Source organism: Dryobates pubescens, chromosome 17, assembly GCF_014839835.1.
Source record: "Dryobates pubescens isolate bDryPub1 chromosome 17, bDryPub1.pri, whole genome shotgun sequence".
Lineage (NCBI taxonomy): Eukaryota > Metazoa > Chordata > Aves > Piciformes > Picidae > Dryobates > Dryobates pubescens.
In genome coordinates this window covers 20529010-20544028 of record NC_071628.1, presented here as the reverse complement: position 1 = coordinate 20544028, position 15019 = coordinate 20529010, and the positions used below count along the sequence as shown (strand labels likewise).

At 62.7% G+C, this 15019-nt stretch overlaps 1 protein-coding gene across 3 annotated transcripts in view; it reads right to left on the bottom strand.

Annotated features, from left to right (window-relative positions):
- ZNF609 (zinc finger protein 609) overlaps positions 1-12440 on the bottom strand; it is a 53690-nt gene extending 41250 nt beyond the window's left edge. For all 3 annotated transcript variants that reach the window (XM_054168910.1, XM_054168908.1, XM_054168909.1), the window contains exon 1: positions 12280-12440. The gene's annotated coding sequence lies outside the window, so the exon portion shown is untranslated. The remainder of the gene's footprint in view (positions 1-12279) is intronic.
- Between the last annotated feature and the right edge of the window lie 2579 nt (positions 12441-15019).

The window sequence follows — 15019 nt, the reverse complement described above, 5'->3', positions numbered from 1 at the left end:
AGCTGCATCAAAACTCAACCTCCTGACCTTCACACCCACCCTCAGCAAGCCCACAGCAAACCTGGGGCTGGGGAGGGCAGAGCCCAGGCTGGCTGCACCTGAAGAGCGGCAGCTCAGCGCTCGCTCCCTGCGGACACTGCTTCCATCACAGCCACTGAGCAGACACTCAGACGAGGGCTGGAAAGAACAGAGTGGGAGGGCCTGGAAAGGACCTGCAGAGCAGGGCAGGTCACACAGGAACACATCCAGGTGGGACTTGAACGTCTCCAGAGAAGGAGACTCCCCAACCCCTCTAAGCAGCCTGCTCCAGGGCTCCTGCACCCTCACAGTGAAAGCCTTCAACAGGGCTCGATGGCAACGCCCCCCTAGCAAGACCCTCCTGCTCCCCCCTCCTCTCCCAGCAAGGCAAACACACCACCAGCAGGCCAGGCACACAGAAAGGAGGAAGCATTTCAGCCCTTCCTTTGCACTGCAAAATGGGCAGAGCTGGAACAAGCTCCCCTGCAATCCTCCCAGCAGTGTCCCCAGCAAAGTCCCAGCCCACAGAGCCCCCAGTTCTGCAGCCCACAGCAATCCATTCTGCTGGCTCTCAACCCTCCCAGGCTCCCAAGCTCCCTACCTCTGTATTGAACAAAACACAGCTGACACTTGTTGCACACACAGGCAGGCAAGGCCAGAGCATCCCCTTTCAAGAATGCCAACAGCAGGAGAGACATCACCAAGCCAGTGCCTGGTGCTCAGCTGGAGGAGGCTCAGGAAGGCAGCACACAGCACTCTGCTTCCCTGAAGGACAGCAGGCAGACACCACCTTCAGACATGGCACTGGGTTGGAAGGGACCCCCTAAGGTCATCTTATCCAAGGCCTGCACTCAGCAGGGACAGCTCCAGCTGGAGCAGGCTGCCCAGGGACACAGCCAGGCTGAGCTTGAATGGCTGCAGGGACAGAGCCTCAAGCACCTCCCTGGGCAGCCTGTGCCAGTGTCTCCTCACCCTTGCTCCCTCCTGATCTCCAACCTAACTCTGCCCTGCTCCAGTTCCAAACCATTGTACCTTGTTCCTATCCCCACAGCCCCTTCTGAACAGTCCCTGCCCAGCCTGCCTGGAGGTCCCCTTCAGATACTGAACTGCAGCTCTGAGGTCTTCCCAGAGCCTTCTCTTCTCCAGGCTCACCATCTCCCAGGTGCACTTAGCTCTTTCCACTGAATCACACTGCTGGAGTCACTTCCCTGGTGTGCAGCTGAGCAGGTAGCTCCCTCACACACCAGCATCAATACAACTCACAGAGCTGCTGAGCAGGCCAGGCTGCATGGGACCTTGAAAAGTCACTTGGTCCAACCTTGCACAGGAAACAAGGCCCAGAGAGACTAGCAGGGGACTTGGCAGGGCTGAGCTAGCAGCTGGACTCAAACATCTTAAAGGTCCTTTTCCAGCATAAACGATTCTGTGATCTCCCAGCCTGTCCTGTCACATCTTGAACACCTCCAGTGCTGTGGACTCCACCACAGCCCTGAAGAGGTTGTTCCACTCAACAATTGTTCTTCCCATCAAAAAATCTCTTTCTAATGCTGGGATGAAACTTCCCCTGCTGCAGCTCGCATCCGCTGCCCCTTGACTTCTCCGCGTGGCTCCTTGTCAAGAGAGAACCTTCATCCTCTTTGTAGCCACCCTTGAAGTCCAGCACCATGCCTGCACTAGGAGCACTCCTGTGGAGAGCTGAGAGACCTCCTGCCAGGCAGGAGCCAGACGTGCAGGAAAGGTCCCAGCAGGGGGATAAAGCAGCAGCGTGGCCTGGAAGAGCTTCAGGCACGCCTCGGGCGGCACAGACACAGCCGGCGCTTTGGTGCAGATCCCAGGGCACTGTCCCCTGCCCAGGCTCCTGGCACAGACATCAGCAGGGAGCAGCAAGACTCAGGCTTGGCTGCTCCTCTGGACGCTGGCTAGACTGTAGTCTGCTCATCCAAAAGCACTGGGCAGGCCTTCTCCAGCATCCATGGCCTTGGAGACTTCTGCCAGCCACAGGGCGGCCAGCAGGGCCCAGGAAGCGACTGTCCCCCTGAACTCAGCACTGCTGAGCCTGACCCTTGAATCCGGGGTCAGCTTTCATCCCCTCACTCCAAGAAGGACATTGAGAGGCTGGAGCAGGGCCAGAGAAGGGCACCAGAGCTGGGGAAGGGTCTGCAGAAGAGGGTTGGGGAGGAGCAGATGAGGGAGCTGGGGAGGGGGTTGGTGTGGAGAGGAGGAGGCTGAGGGAGACCTCACTGCTCTCTCCAGCTCCCCCAGCAATGAGCTGGGGTTGGGCTCTGCTCCCTAGTCTCAGGTGACAGAAGAGAAAATGGCCTGAAATTGTGCCAGGGGAGGGTCAGGTTTGCCATGGGAACAAAACCTTCCCCAGAAGGGTTGTCAAGGCCTGGCCCAGGCTGCCCAAGGCAGCGGCAGAGTCCCTGTCCCTGGAGGGATTTCAAGGCCCTGGGAATGGGGTGCTGAGGGCCAGGCTTTAGTGGTGAGCTGGCAGTGCTGGGTTGCTGTTTGGACTCCATGACTTTAAAGGTCTCTTCCAACCAAAGCAGTTCTGTGACTCTATGATTCTATGACTTCAAAATCTCCAACAGCTGACAATGGCCAAGAAGTCTCTCAGCAACCCCAGCACTCAGATCCCCATCCACTGACATCAGCTGGTGCCCAGATCTTGTAACACTTGGCTGTACTGGAAAGGAGGAATTGGAATATCCCCATGCATGGAAGCAAAGGAATCTAGTGGGGAACAGAATGGAGCAGCTTGCTGACTGCAAGCTCAGAGCTGCTCTGAACCAGGGACCTCACTGCACACAGGAAGACACCACTGTGTCATGATCATACAGCTTCAAGAGTTGCACTGCCTTAGAAGGGACCCCCAAAGGGCATCCTGTCCAAGCCCTGCACTCAGCAGGGACAGCTCCAGCTGGAGCAGGCTGCCCAGGGACACAGCCAGGCTGAGCTTGAATGGCTGCAGGGACAGAGCCTCAAGCACCTCCCTGGGCAGCCTGTGCCAGTATCTCCCCTCCCTCACTGTGCACAACTCCCTCCTGGGGTCCAACCTAACTCTGCCCTGCTCCAGTTCCAAACCACTGCCCCTTGGTCCTGTCCCCACAGCCCCTCCTGAGCAGTCCCTGCCCAGCCCTTCAGACACAGGATGGTTTATCAGTAAGCAGTGACACAGCTGCACCTTCACTCCAAACCTGCATCCCCTGCACGACCCACAGCTGCAGGAGCCACAGTGCCAGCTCACACAGCCCCCCAGCTGCCTGGCAAGAATGGGCAGCAGAGAGCCATGCTCATGGCATTCTGCTGCCAAAGGCTGACCCATGGACCGCTGGCAGCCACAGGGTGGCAAAAGGCAGCCCTGTGAGCAAGGACCACCCAGGTCTAAGGGGGAAGCGCTCCAGGTGAGTCCAGCTGAGGTGAGGCAGTGCCAGTGTGGCTCAGCAGCGGTGCTCTGCTGCCCCTGCAAAGCCCACCCAGAGCCCAGACAGGCTGCTGCTGCTGCCAAACACAAGCTGAAGCCTCAAACCAGGACATCTGAGCAGAGCTGTTTGGCAGCAGGAGGCTTCCCACAGGGACAGCCCCGGAGGGCTGATCATCCCTCGAGCAGAGAGCTGCTTTCCACCAGGAACCCAGAGCAGCCCTGCAGGTCTCAAACCTGTCTGGCTACCCCCCTGCTAACCCCAGTGCAGAGCTCAGCTGATCTCCAAGATGCTGGAAGGTGTCTGGATGGGTGGCCTGTCCTCATGAGCAGGCTGGGAGGGGGGAGAGAGCACACAAAAATAACCCAGGAGGTCGCAAACCTCAGCTGGAGCTGCGCATGGGCTGGAAGGCTGCCAGCAGCCTGAGCAAGTCAGCAGCCAGAGGAAGCAGCAAGATGGATGTGGCCAGGGAAGCTCCTGGGAGCATCACTCACAGGCACGGGAAGAAAGGAGAGCTGCTGAAGACCAAAGGCAGCCAGGGGCATAAATAACTGCTGGAGCTCACCCTTTCCCCCCTGCTTGCTCAGTGCCATCAGCAGGGCTGCAGAGAGGCAGCTGCAGCTCTGGCAGCAGCTCAGCTCCTGGGCACCGGTGGGGGCAGAGTGGGCACCTTGGAGCCAGCCGTTTGGAGCCTTTCCTTTGGGGGTGCAAGGCTCCCTCGCCTCGCTGCCAGCCGTCTCCCAAGCCCCTGCCTGGCCCAGTGCTCAGGTGGGGCTCTCATGGCTGCAGCCTCCCAGAGGCAGGTGCAGGAGGGCTCCATTCCCAAAGCAGCATCTCGCTTCTGTCTTCCCCACCCAAAGGAAGGGCACCTGAGGGATCCCGGCTGAGCAGTGCCTCCCAATCCCAACCCTGCCTCATGAGCAGAGGGGTGCCCAGCAGCACAGCCTGGACAGATGCTCACTTGCTCTCAGGCTGCCCCTGGAGAAGGAAGAGCTTCCGAACTTCATTTGTTCTTGTAGCAGAACAGCACACAGGCAGCCTTGGCCCCTTCCCAGGCTTCAGACAAAGGGGAAGATGACAGAAAGGCTCAGGTTGAAAGGGACCTCACAGATCACCTGCTCCAACCCCCTGCCATGGGCAGGGACACCTCTAAACTAGCCTCAGCTGTTCAAAGCCTCATCCAACCTGGCCTTGACCACCTCCAGCAAGGAGGCAGCCACAACCTCCCTGGGCAGCCTGTTCCAGGCTCTCACCACCTTTATACTGCAGAACTTGTTCCTCAGCTCCAGTTTAACCCTGCTCTGCCTCAGCTTCAAACCATCTCCCTTTGTCCTGTCTCCAGACACCCTCAGGAAAAGTCCCTCTGCAGCCTTCCTGTAGGATCCCTTCAGGTACTGGCAGGCAGCTCTCAGGTCCCTGGGAGCCTTCCTATCTCTCCACTGCTCCAGAAACAAAGGAACCGCCACTTGGCCTCTTAAGGCCTTCAATTCCCTGCATTCAGTGAGCAATTAGGGCACCTTGGCTGCAGTAGCTCAGGCTTCATCTGCAGCAGAGGACCCTCCACGCAGCTCTCATCTCCCTTGCTGCCAACCCATCGGGCTGGGAACTCCCTGGGACAAAGCAGGCAGGCTGGAGGCAGAGGAGGAGCAGGGGCAGGCCCGGGCCCAGCAGGAGCGGAGCCAAGGAAGGCTTTTCCCTGTGAGGAGTAACAAATAGGTGTGCTGCACAGGTCAATGAAGCCCTCTGCAGAGCCAGGGTAGAGACGAGAAAGTCACTAATTCACGGTGATGAGCCACTGCAAACTGCTGAGCCCGGGGAAGGCAGGCAGCAGGGAAGGGAAGCAGCAGCAGCCGGCAAGGGCTGCCCTCGGGGCCCTGCTCCCCGCGGCCACGGGAAAGCTCCAACCACACAGGACAGGCAACCTGAGCACGGCACCAGCACTGTGACCTCCTGGCCAAGCCCAGTGGTCTGCTGGGGCGCAGTGGGAAGAGTGTGGCCAGCAGGTCCAGGGAGGTTCTCCTTGCCCTACCCCGGGGAGGCCACAGCCGGAGGGTTGTGTCCAGTGCTGGGCTCCTCAGCTCAAGAGGGACAGTGAGAGAGGTTCACAGATTCACAGAAGGGTTTGAGTTGGAAGGGACCTCAGAGTTCAGCCAGCTCCAAGCCCCCTGCCATGGGCAGGGACACCTCCCACCAGCACAGGCTGCTCAGGGCCTCATCCAGCCTGGCCTGAAACACCTCCAGGCAGGAGGCAGCCACAGCCTCCCTGGGCAACCTGTGCCAGAGTCTCCCCAGCCTCACTGACAACAATTTCTTCCTCCTCTCCACTCTCAGCCTCCCCCCTCCCAGCTCAAAGCCATTGGCCCTCAGCCTGGCCCTCCCAGCCCTTGGCAAGAGCTCCTCCCCAGAGCTCTTGCAGGCCCCTCTCAGGTACACACAGAGTGGCACCGTGCAGAGCCCCCTGTGCACAGCCCATGAGCTGACACCCCGGCAGCTCCAGCAGCCTCTGTGTGTGCAGGCTGCAGCAAAGGCAAAACCCCCTCTGGGTTTCATCTCCAAAGCTGGTTTGTCACCCAAACCCAGAAGTGAGAGAGGAGTTTCCTTTCCAGAAATGGCAGCAGTCCAAGGCAAGACACAAGCAACTGGAGTCACACAGCAAGTTTCCCATTCCATGTCTTCTTTCCTGGAGGATTCCAGAGCTCACCCCTCCCTCCCTCCCCACCCACGACAGGGCTCCAGGCACTGACCCCCGCTGGCAGGAAAGCAGGCTCTGGCCCCACGGAGTGGCAGGAGGAGTCACATCCCACTGGGATCTTTTTGGTGTCATTCTCCACCCCAAAGCCAAGCAGCAGCCTTTGCTCACCTGAGCCAGCCCAGGTCAGGCTCATGCAGTGGAGCAGCTGCTGCCATGCTGGGCAGAGCTCTGCTTCAGCAGCTGCATGTGGCCACTGCTGAGCTCCCCGGGCAGCCATGCCAGCTCTTCAGCCTACCCTTGACCTTACAGCAGGTCCTTCACACCCAGAGGAGCTCCTCAGGATACTCCCAACACCCCCAAAACTCTGCTGGGGAGTCAGGGAATCACAGTATGGGTTTGGTTGGAAGAGACCTGCAAGATCACCAGCTGCTAAGCCAGCACTGCCAGGGCACCGCTGAACCCTGGCCCTCAGCACCACATCGGCGTGGCACTGAAACCCCTCCGGGGCTGGGGACTCCACCACTGCCCTGGGCAGCCTGGGCCAGGCCTTGACAACCCTTTGGGGAAGAAATTGTTCCCCATGGCCAACTTAAACCTCCCCTGGTGCAACTTGAGGCTGTTTCCTCTTCTCTTGTCCTTGCTCCTCAGAAGAGGCCAATCCCACCTCACTGCAGCCTCCTTTCAGGGACCTGCAGAGCCCAATGTGGTCTCCCTTCAGCTTCCTCTTCTCCAGGCTGAACAACCCCAGGTCCCTGAGATGTTCCTCACCAGACTTGTGCTCTAGAGCCTTCCCAAGTTTTGCTGCCCTGCTGGAGTCAGGCAGCCCCACGCAGCAGCAGCATCCTGCCCCTGGCCTCCAGCACCCCAGCCCAAGCAGCCAGGGATGGCTTTCCCAAAGGAGCAGAGGAGCAGCCCTCCCTGCACCTGGAGAGCTCACCCACGCTTGACCTGTGCCCAGGGCAGAGCTGCAGGCAGCCCAGGGGCTCTGGGGGCTTCAGTGCTCCCCCAGAAGTTTCACCACAAGCCAGCACAGGGCAGGTTTGGGAGCAGATGCAGCGCTCTGGTGGTAGCTTTCACAGTATCACAATATAACTAAGGTTGGAAGAGACCCCAAGGATCACAGAGTCCAACCTGGCACCACAGACCTCATGGCTAGACCATGGCACCAAGGGCCACATCCAATCCCCTCTTGAACACCTCCAGGGATGGGGACTCCACCACCTCCCTGGGCAGCACATCCCAATGGCCAACAACTCTCTCTGGGAAGAACTTTCTCACCTCCAGCCTTAACTTTCCCTGGCACAGCTTGAGACTGTGTCCTCTTGTTCTGGTGCTGGGTGCCTGGGAGAAGAGACCAACCCCCTCCTGGCTACAACCTCCCTTCAGGCAGTTGTAGAGGGCAATGAGGTCTCCCCTGAGCCTCCTCTTCTCCAGGCTAAGCAACCCCAGCTCCCTCAGCCTCTCCTCACAGGGCTGTGCTCAAGGCCTCTCCCCAGCCTTGTTGCCCTTCTCTGGACACCTTCAAGTCTCTCAATGTCCTTCCTAAGCTGAGGGGCCCAGAACTGGACACAGCACTCAAGGTGTGGCCTAACCAGTGCAGAGTCCAGGGGCACAATGACTTCCCTGCTCCTGCTGGCCACACTCTTCCTGATGCAGGCCAGGATGCCCTTGGCCTTCTTGGCCCCCTGGGCACACTGCTGGCTCATGTTCAGGCAGCTGTCAATCAGCACCCCCAGCTCCCTCTCTGTTTGGCAGCTCTCAGCCACTCTGCCCCCAGCCTGTAGCTCTGCCTGGGGTTGCTGTGGCCAAAGTGCAGCCCCTGGCCCTTGGACTTGTTGAATGCCATCCTGTTGGCCTCTGCCCATCTGTCCAGCCTGGCAAGGTCCCTCTGCAGAGCCCTTCTGCCCTCTAACTGACCAACCTCTGCTCCCAGCTTGGTGCCATCTGCACACTTGCTGCTGACTGACTCCCTCCCCTCATCCAGATCAGCAATGAAGATGTTAAAGAGGCTGGGGCCCAGCACTGATCCCTGGCTATGCCTTTAACGTTCTTCACAGCTCCTGAACAGAAAAGCAGTAGAATGTAAACAAATCACTGCTGGGTATGAAAAGGACACAACAAAGATCATTCTAAACAACCCCTTGGAGAGACTGGCCAAGGAACCACTCAGCCCACGTTCTGCAACAAGCCTGCAGGGACCGCCATGCACCTCACCCCAAGCTCAGTGGGAAGCCAGCCCCATCTCCTGCTGAGCCACTTGCAGCATCCACTGCCTGCAGCAAGTGAGCACGGCTGAGCTGCCACCAGCCCCTGGCAAGGTCCCCTGCAGCCTCACCTCCTTTCAGTGGGCACCTGGCACCTGAAGTGCTCCCCTGAGCACCTGCCTGCCGCCAGCAGCTCCCTGCCCCTGGTCAGGGCCATCACCCAGCAGCAGCAGTGCCAATACTCAACAGGCAACTCTGCAGGCAGCCTGCCACAGCCCCCTGACAGCCTACCTGGGCCCAGCTCATTTACATAATGCTGGGGATCAAGGGGACAAAGAGGCTTAGTGCCTGGCATCTGGGACTGCCATTGCATCAGCGCCCAGGGGCCATAATCCCAACCCAGCCCAGGTGCAGCCCCACTCCAGGGCAGGAGCAAGAGGAAGGAGGGACTCAGGAGATACTGATCACAACGTTGAGCACCTCTTTGGTGCCCAACCCCCTTCCTGTCAGTGCTGAGCCCCAAAGTGTGATCCCAGCTGGGGGTCTCCAGCCTGTCACAGCATGGACATACTGCCAGCCACGTTCTGGTAGGGATCACAGAATGGGTTGGCCTGGAAGGGACCACCAGGGTCAGCCAGCTCCAACCCTCTGCCATGGGCAGGGACACCTCCCACCAGCACAGGTTGCTCAAAGCCTCATCCAGCCTGGCTTTCAACACTTCCAGGGAGTGGACATTCCCAGCCTCCCTGGGCAACTTGTGCCAGTGCCTCCCCACCCTCACCGCCAACAATTTCTTCCTCATCTCCAGCCTCAACCTCTCCTCTTCCAGCTTCAATCCATTCCCTCTCAACCTATCACAACAAGCCCTTGCAAAGGGCACAGAAAGGCTAAGAAGGGGAGGCAGCTCCTGGCTGCCTTTAATGGAGGAGCCACTGCCAATATCATCTGTAGGCAAATCCCAGCCCAGTGCGGCCCTGAGAACAAACCAGAGGGAGCCAGCTCGGGCCCTGCCTCCTTCTGCACGCATAACAAAGACAGACAAACTGCCAGGTAGCTCCAACGCAGCGGGAGAAGCCCTCCACTGCCTTCACACTTGGCAATCCTGTTCCTCCCCCCAGGAAGAGGTTGAAAGGGCAGAAGGGTTGGAAGCAGCAGAAGCAGGTGCCATGGTGTCCGACCAGCTGGGTGCCACAAGCACCGGGGGACTCTGTGGCCCTGCAGCTCTAGAGGTTGGGAGGGAGACACTGGCACAGGCTGCCCAGGGAGGGGTGTAAGGCCAGGCTGGATGTGGCTGCGAGCAACCTGCTGTGGTGTGAGGTGTCCCTGCCCAGGGCAGGGGCGTTGGAAGGGGATCATCCCTGAGGTCCCTTCCAGCCCTGACAGTTCAGGGATTCGATGATCATTGGTGGATGCCACCCAGCTCACAGCATGGAGCTGGAGGTCACAGAATGGCAGGGGCTGGAAGGGACCTCCAGCGATCACCCAGTCCAACCCCCTGCCAGAGCAGGGGCACCCAGGAACACATCCAGGTGGGGTGTCAATGTCTCCAGAGAAGGAGACCTCAGGCCACCTCCCTCATTTACAGCAGCTTCTCCTCCTCTCCAAAGCCACAGCAACACTTTCAGCAGGCACAGAGGACGTTGTGAGCATGGACTCACAGAGTGGGTTGGGTTGCAAGGGACCTCAAAGCTCATCCAGCTCCAGCCCCCTGCCATGGGCAGGGACACCTCCCACCAGCCCAGGCTGCTCAAGGCCTCGAACACCACCAAGGAGGGAGCAACAGCTGTGTTAAGGGACACCTCTGTGCCCACACCAGCGAAGGAGCAGCCTCGTGGCGACCTACGGCCAGCCTCCGTGGGAAACCAAGGCCCAGCCTGAGAAAGGAGAGCAGAAATCCCACCCTCTGTGTGCCAGCCACACTCCATCACAGACCATTACAACTTGCCCGGTAATTAATTCCCTCTGGTGGCTCCGACTGGCTCTCGGCCCTTGTCCTGAGCACGAGGCCACGTTAGGTGAAACATTAAATCCTCGTCCCCTGGCAGCGCCGGGGCGGCCGCGCTGCCCCCGCCGCGCACCTCGCCCTGCCGCCGCCGGCAGGGGACAAAACCCGGCTGCGGGAGCCGGGGCCGAACAGGGGCGAGGGCCGCCGCTCCTCTGCGGACCCCAACGCCTTCCGAACCCTAGCCTATCAACCGCTGCCGGCGAAGAGCCGATCGATAGGAGCGGCGCGGCCGGGGCCGCCGAGCGCCGTGCCCGTGCGGCCGCGCACCGCCAACAAAGAGCTGGGAACGTGCGGCGCAGCCCAGCGCCGGAGCCGCGGCACAAAGCGTGGAAGCAGGCTTTCCTGAGGATGTCCAGGCGAGGAAGGCTGCGCGCCCCGGCCCCGCATGCCAGCAACCTCAATCCTCCTGCAGCCGGGGGGAAGCGGGGGAAGAGGGGGGAAGGGCAGCAGGGAGCTCCGCGGTGCGCCCCGCACGCCACGCGTGGCTAACGCCTCCTCCGAGGGGAAAAGGCCTCCCAGAAAGCGGGGAGGAGGAAACGCTGGATACATTAAAATTAAAAAGAAAGGAAGAAAGGGGGAAAAAAAAGAGGGCTGCCGGGAGATGGAGGAGAGCCAAGCCTCGCAGACCGGACCTGAACCTGTGACCTTCCCGGTGCACGCAACGGGCGGGAGAGCTCCGCGCCAGGGAGCAGCCATCCTGCCCTCGCCCCGCAGCCACCCGCGGCACTCGCCGGCACGGCCACGTTGTCACTGCCGGTGTCACCCCCCCCCGCCCCCGCTGACATCACGGCCCCTCAGGAGCGGGGGGCTCCGAAAGCGGCGGCGGGGGGGCTCGGCGGAGCCGCCGCCCGGCCTGTGGCACCGGGGCACCGTCACGCCAGGAGCCCGGGGGGCCGAATCCGGAGGGCAGCCCCTCCAGCGAGGGGGGCCGGAGGAGGAGCCGCGCTCGGTGCTTGTCCCCCACTCATAAACATACCGAGGCAACTCGTGCTGGCTGCGCGCCCCTGGGCGCACCGGAACCCCCCCGCGGGAACCGGGGGGCAGCGTCCCACAGGAGCCAGCCCTCCGCTCCTCGCGTCCCCCCAGCCCTCCGTGCGCAGAGCCGGGGGGCAGGAGGGCGAGAAACCACACGCCCCCCTCCCAGGGACACGGCAGCCCCTCGGGAACCGCATCCTGCCGCCACCCTAGACCCACCGCCCCCCCCCCCCCCCAATCCCGACCCTCACCCCAGAGCCTGCCCCGGCGGTAATCCCCCGCACGGGGGTCCCTACCCCGGCCCCGATCCGTGACGCCCCCCCCACGCCCCCGCGGCACCAGGACACGCGGGCGGCCAGCCCCTAACTCGCCCTGCAGCTGGGGCGATCCCAACACCGGCGCGGGGGGGGGGGGGGGGGAGCCTTCAGGCCCCAGCGCCCCGGGGGGGTCCCTCCCGGTGCCACAGCCGCGGAGAAGGTGACCCCCGCGGCCGCCAGGGCGGTGACCTCGCCCCCCGGGAAAGGGGGGGCCCGCACCCCCGCAAGCCCCGGCACCCCAAGAAGGACCATCCCCAACGGCCCCGGGGAGGGAGGGGGGACACACACCCTCATCCCAGCGCTCACGGAGGGACGTCCCTGGCCCGCGGCGACGGGCACAGCCACGGCAGGGAAGCAAACCCGGGCGCCGGGGCTCGAAGGCCGCGGGATAGGGGGGGAGGGGGAAGGGGGCTCGGGGGAGTCCCAGCACCAACGACCGCGGGGGTAGGCCCCAACGGTCACCGGGAGCGGAACTCGGGCCCCCAACGGCCGCGGCGGGCCAAACAGCCCGGGCCCAACGGCGACCGAAGCGGGGCCGCGACCAGGCCCAACGGCCGCGGGGGATCCCTAACCGACGCCTCCCCCACACCGCCACCCACACACACACGCACGCAGCGGCGGCGCGCCCGGCCCGGCCCGCACTCACCCGGCTCCGCTCCCGTCCCGGGCGGCCCTAAGTCTCCTCCATCGGGCCGCCTGGCCGCTGTTCCGCTCCGTTCCGCCGGCAGCTACGGGCCGGCCGCCGGGGCCGCCATGCCACCCGCGCCTGTGGGCCGCGCCGCGCCGCGCAGGCCGCGCCGGTGTCCGCCTGGCGGGGCGGGGCGGGGCGGGGCGACGTGGGGCAGGCGCTCGGCTCCGCTCGGCTGCGCTCGGCACCCCTCGGCTCGGCCCGGCGCGGCTCGGCTCCGCTCGGCAATGCTCGGCCTCGGCAGGCCGGAGCCGGAACCCACGGAGCGGGAGGGAGCGGGGCGGGGCGGGCGCGCCGCAAAACGCGGAGGGCGGAGCCGCGGGCGGGCGGGCGCGGAGCGCGGCGCGGCGCGCACAAAGGGGGCGCCGGGGCTCCGCCGCCGCCGCCGGAAAACGTGGAGAGCGGATCGGCATCGGGAGCCCGCGGCCGGGCGACGAGCCGGAGCCGCCGCCGCGCCACCTCGCGAAGGGGAGGGTCAGCTCCCTGGGGGCGCCGTGTGAGCCCCACAGCCGCCGCCCGGCACAGGGGCTGCGGCCGCCGGTTGAACTCCCGGAGCCGGCACGGCCCGCCCTGGGCTGGCACCGCTCGGAAAGCACTGCTGGCAGAGGGCGGGGGGTGCCAGCACCCAGGACCTGCGCGTCCCCTCCACGCCCCGTGGCGTCGCGCCCCGCGCCGTCATTCGGCCTCCCCAGAGGGTTTGCCAGCGCTGGCCCGTGGGCCGTCTCTGCCCCCGCGAAAGCTGCCCAGCACTCCTGTCCGCGGGAGGCGACAGGTCCTCCCCACAAACCTATACTCATCCCATGGCTGGAGGGGTGTCGCAGCCCTCCCTCGGGACGCCCCAAAACCAGCCCCGAGCGAGGCAAAGCTGCCGGTGGAAGGTGGGGAAGCGTGAGCCAAGCAGACACCCCTGCAGCGCCGAGTTCAGAACCCGCCACGGTCCTGCAGCAAAGGTGATGGTGCAGGGAGCCCCTTCCCCATCCACCCACCCAGGCTGGCCCAGCCCCAAGAGGAGCCAGCGTCCCTAGGCACGGCAGGGCTCCTCCTCCAGCATGGTTTCAGGAAGACGCTGAAGGAGACACCCATTTGTTCCAGTGCTGCTGAAACCTCAGCCCCACTGGACTCGGGCTGAGAGAGTTGGGGTTGTGCAGGCTGGAGAGGAGAAGGCTCCCAGGAGAGCTTCTGGTGGCCTTCCAGGAGCTGCAGGGGGCTCCAGGAAAGCTGGGGAGGGACTTTGGAGGGTGTCAGGGAGGGATAGGGGTCTGGGACACCTCTGAGGGGGGCAGGCATCAGGTTTGGGACAGGGAGCCAGCAATGGGCACTGGCAGCCCAGAAGGCCAAGGGCAGCTCAGCTGCCCTTGGCCTTCTGGGCTGCCAGTGCCCATTGCCAGAGCTGGAGGGAGAGGCTCCTGCCCCTCTGCTCTGGGGTGTCAGGGAGGGATAGGACTCGGGGGGATGGAGCAGCACTAGAAGTGGGGAGATTCAGCTTGGCTGTGAGGAAGAAGTTGTTGCCCAGGAGGGTGGTGAGAGCCTGGCACAGGTTGCCCAGGGAGGTGGTGGAAGCCTCCTGCCTGGAGGTGTTTGCAGCCAGGCTGGAGGTGGCTGTGAGCAACCTGCTGTGGTGTGAGGTGTCCCTGCCCATGGCAGGGGTTGGAGCTGGCTGAGCCTTGAGGTTCAACCCTACCAGTTCCATGACTGTAGGATTTTACCCATGATGGCAGAGAATGTGAGCTCCTTGGGGATGAGACATCTTCAGCTGGGAGCACTGTGAAGGACAAGGAGTTGACAAAGCAGCTGCCACTCTCACCAGGGTGCATGCAGGAGACAGATCTGGTTTAATAAGAAGCCAAATCATGGGCTGGGGTTAATGCCCTGCTTAGGCAGGGGGTGGGCTTCCTGTCCCCCCCCAGAGAGGGGTCTGCTGACAGAGAGGACAAGAGCCCCATGGATATGGTGTCAGATCCTGGACAGGCTGCAGAGATGGCCCAGGGGGACCTCATGAGGTTCAACAAGAGCAAGTGCAGGTCCTGCACCTGGGCTGAACAATCCTCATTGTCAGTACACTGGGGGAGGAGGAGACAGAAAGCAGCCCTGAGGAGGAGGACTTGGGGGTGCTGGTGGGAGAGAAGCTGGCCAGGAGCAGGCAGGGTGAGCCTGCAGCACAGGAGGCCAAGGGCAGCCTGGGCTGCACCCAGAGCAGCACTGACAGCAGAGCCACAGAGGAGATTCTGCCCCTGTGCTCTGCTGAGACCTCCCCTGCAGGGCTGTGTGCAGGCCTGGAGCCCTCAGCACAGGAAGGGCCTGGAGCTGATGGAGAGGCTCCAGAGGAGGCCAGGAAAATGCTCAGGGGCTTGGAGCAGCTCTGCTCTGAGGCCAGGCTGAGGGAGCTGGGGGGGTTCAGCCTGGGGATGAGAAGGCTCCAGGCACAATTCAGAGCAGCCTGCCAGTGCCTGAAGAGAGCTACAGGAAGGCTGCAGAGAGACTGTTCCCAAAGGCCTGCAGGGACAGCACCAGGGGCAATGGCTTCAAAGCAGAGCAGAGCAGATTGAGATTGGCTGTGAGGAACAAGTTGTGCCCCAGGAGGCTGCTGGAGCACTGCAGCAGGCTGCCCAGGGAGGGGGTTGAAGCCTCATCCCTGGAGATATTCAAGGTGAGGCTGGATGAGGCCCTGGGCAACCTGATCTGGCTGGGGATGGCCCTG